Source organism: Pyxicephalus adspersus, chromosome 11 (genome assembly GCF_032062135.1).
Source record: "Pyxicephalus adspersus chromosome 11, UCB_Pads_2.0, whole genome shotgun sequence".
In the NCBI taxonomy this organism is placed as follows: Eukaryota; Metazoa; Chordata; class Amphibia; order Anura; family Pyxicephalidae; genus Pyxicephalus; species Pyxicephalus adspersus.
Window position 1 is genome coordinate 1,226,605 of NC_092868.1, and position 4,018 is coordinate 1,230,622.

Below are 4,018 nucleotides of genomic sequence, written 5' to 3' on the forward strand. Positions count from 1 at the left end.
GGAGATTTCCCCCAGTAGTTTGTCTCTGCCCCTCCCACAATGGGGAGATTTCCCTCCAATTGAACCTATCATAGTTATCTACAACAGGAAGTAAGAGGAAATCTTCCCAATATAAAGTAATTTGCCCCTCATTGTCCCCAATACAGGAAGTGAGAAGAAATGGTAGGACCCCTGTTCTGGTAATAGTCGGAATTGATGCCCCAATATTACCCCCTGAATGGCCCTCATTGGGTATCTCGGGTGCTAATTTGGGGTAACTGTTTACGGACAAATTCACCAAATCGCAAGGTCTTATACTTTCACCTTCTATTCATCGATCGGAGGTTTAGATTTGGTGATTTTATCGATCATTGGATGAACATTCTGAAATCAAACGATATTGATGATGGTGTGAACTTTGCTGGTGTTGTCTCTCCTTCACCTGGCGCCCCCTTCAGGTGGGGCATGTTTATTTTTGGAGATAAAATGAAATCTCTAATATCTGAGATTTGTGACCCCGGCAGGATTTTGGCCATTACCTGATTGTATCGTCTATGTCGCAGTTTGGTGATTTATCGCTTTTTCTTTCCATAGTGGATTTATAATAAAGTGATCACTATGGCTGTACCCTCCCCCCTCCTAGTGATCCTATGGGGTGATTTGGACCCGCAGGCCCATTTCTTAGAACCTTTCGGTGCCATTGAGTCCAGCCAGGAATTCCTCAGCTATTAGATGATGATGAAATTCCTGGAGACAGCCGATGCCATCCCAGCCCCCTCCCTGCAGTGTCAGCCTGTACCTGATCCCCCCCTATACCGTGGCGATGTATATTGCCCCTGGCTCTGTCCCCCCTTCTTTCGCCGGGCAGAGGAGGATTCGGGGAGGCGGCTCCAGCCTGACGTGTTGTGTGCTCAGCTCAGCTCTGCAGAAGATTCATCGCTCCCCTTCCCAGCGGATCCAACCTACCCCTCCTGGATGGACTGACCCCACTGTATGGGATTCCTGCAGGTAAGTGCACCTACCTCCGCCCCACCAGGAGGGGGAGACACTATTCTCTGCCGGGGGGGGAGGCTATGGGGCAGATAGGGAGCCGGGGATCCTCAACTGCTGCAAGATTCCAAAAACTAAGGACCTACCTGTCCACCCCCACCCAGGTACACCTACCTCTGCTATGCCTCAGCAGAAGGGGGCGCCAGGGACACTTACCTCTGCCAGGGGGTTCTATAGGGCAGATAGGGAGCACAGCAGGGTCTGTTCAACTTCTGCAAAGTTCCAAAAACTTATGTAACTACCTCCCCACTGCCTGACACCAGGGACACTTACCTCCTCCAGACAAAGATCTGCCCCAGTGTCTGATCCCCCCCCTTCTACACTACCTACCTATCTACTTACCTCCCTACCTTCTCCTCTACTCATTACTTGTGTACTGTTTTGTGGTTCCAGTCCAGAAAACTTCCCTGAACTCACATCAGGTGCACTTACCTCTTCTATCAGAAGGCAGGTAAGTGCACTTACCCCCCAGGTTTGTGAGGGTGCCCAGATAGAGCCCCAGGGCTTATTGACTCATTGTTTGCCTCCTTCTAAAACTGCTGACAAATCCACCTACAGTCAGTTCCTTGTCACCGAATCCACTTACCTCCAGCCCCACAGAGCACCTACCTTCTTCTAGGAGTCACTTGGTGTACCTACCTCTGCTAGGCAACTTCTGCTAACGACCTACCTGCTGTCTGTCAGTAAGTGCTCCTTATTACCCACAAAGATGGAGTGACATTCCCAGCGTGTTCACCTACCTCCAGTACACCGGGATCTGGCTAGTGGTGCACCTACCTCTTCCTGCTCCCGGATACTTACCTGATACTTACCTGATACTTACCTTTCCTGGATGGAATGCTGTACATTTCCTAGCCTGTGTGTTCACTGCCTCCAAAGTTCTGGAGATTCCCAAATTGTGACCCCTCCACCCCCTCTGCAGGTCACCTACCTCTGATTTCTCCCCATTGTGTGGTCACCTACCTCTGCTTTCTCCCTATTACAGTCACCTACCTCTGGTATAACAATGCAGCCGGGGGGGGGTTATTCCGTTATTTGGGGGGTGGGGGGGGGGGGGGGGGTTCGCTAAATTAAAGCAACAAGAAAATGGGTGAAAAACACCGACCGGTGATTCCTTCTCAATCTAAAGGAGGATTCTGATTGGTCGCTTCTGGCAACAACTCCTGTTTCCTTTTCCCTGGTTCGATCCCTGCAATCGGCCGGTTGAGCAAACTCTGGAGCTGGAGAGACTGCTGTCAGGTGACTGTAGGTGGGCGCTCAGCACGGCTGATTCTATTGGTTAGATATCTGCGTGTTTATGGCCGGATTTTGGAACTACAAGTCCCAGCATGGGCATGTCATGTGACCTCCACTTTCCTTTTCTGGGACAACATCTGTGCTGGAATCACCTCCGTTAGAACCCTTCCACCCATCCCTGGTCCCAAGAGCTCACAATCTACCCTCCCCCACACACACAACCTCATAAATGCTGAGCTTGTACACTGCTCCATCCCATGTGGGTGACATGAGCCCATCCGTTATTCTGGGATTTATATCAAGGAAAATTGTGGAGCTGAAATGAGAAATTTTCACAGATTCTCCGCTGATGAATGTCAATGGACTCTGGATACACGCAGGCGGTGAATGTTTAGAGGGGTGAACATGCTGTGAATCTTTGGATCATTTTACTCGGATGGTGAATTTTTCCCCTGAATCACCGACAAGGACACAAATGAATTCAGGATTTTTCCTTTTTTCAGGACTTTTAAATTCTGTCAGCAATTTCCCCAAAGTCGGAGCGCCGCCAGAGAGCAAATCCACAACGGGCCAATGAGAGCGATCGTTCAGCGTCATGTGATAGGAATCTCCTATATGTCCCCAGCGAATCACAATGGCCCTTTGTAGCCACCATTGGAAGCCCTGTGACACGGTGACAACGCAGCAGCAGAATTGGCATACAGAGAACGTGCGTTGTCACCTTATATCAGGAAGTTTCTAAACAAGGATCTTCCTGGCAGGATCACCAGGATTTACTGATCATGTGACCTCTTTATTCAGCACACCGGAGGGAAATATGAATTCAGTGAATTGGGTTGGCTACCCATCCGGTCACAATGAATCTTTTGGTGAAAATTCAGATCCGGTTGGTGTTGGATTTGGTCTCCAGTTCCCCGATCAGCCGGCTCCATATTATTCTGCGATCCTTAAAGGCGCAGTGATGGCCGGGTGTACATGTGACCCTGTGCAGGCTGTCCCCCATTACACTCTGCTGTGCACAGATGTTCCATCTTCCCCTCCTCCCCCTCCTCCGGCCTTCCCTGAATGCTGGTCATGGGAGCAATGAAATATTTTCCCTGCGGATCCCCCACCTGTTATTTCCCCTTTTCACCAATATGAGGAGCAGGAAATGCAGTGCCTGGGGGGGGGGGGGGTACTTTCTGATAGTCGTGCGACCAATTTGACCTCCGCCAGGAAGAAATGGGGGGCGCCCTTCGCTGTGATCCCTTTCCTAAGACTCCCGGTGCAGTAAACATAAGGCCGGACTGGCAGGAGCAGGGGGACGAGCGCTGTGCCCAATCCTGCCTGTACTTTTGCCATGGTTGCACCTTAGGTACAGTTAGTATACCAGCACGCTGACTTTGTATTACCCCCACAATTCCCAGCACAGAAATGGCTGATTTGGGGACCCTTTGGCCCCATAGCAATGCTCAGATATCTGTATGTGTTTCAGGCACTGGGGGAGGTGGTTCTGTAGTTCACCTGCAGACAGGAAGCTGCAGATCACAGGACCGGCCCAGCAGAGTCACAGTTGTCCCATATTCAGCTTTTCCCCCATCCCAGATGGCCGGTGTCCCCAGGGAAGGGGTTAAGCGCTTCCCAACGCCGGGACAGGCGGATTCCATGCCTGCGGCAAATTCCTGTGTGCACAGGGGGCCGAGCCGGGCTGGAAGCTGTCTGTACTTGACGGTGAATTTTCTGGTGAATTACAGGCACATCGGTGACCCGCCCC

General features: G+C 51.0%; 1 protein-coding gene across 1 annotated transcript in view; it reads left to right on the forward strand.

The window, feature by feature from the left end:
- Positions 1-829: 829 nt before the first annotated feature.
- The window catches only part of NBL1 (NBL1, DAN family BMP antagonist), a gene marked incomplete at its 3' end in the record, with an annotated part of 6,777 nt that continues 3,588 nt past the window's right edge, over positions 830-4,018 (forward strand). The window contains 1 exon segment of the mRNA XM_072426458.1: positions 830-987.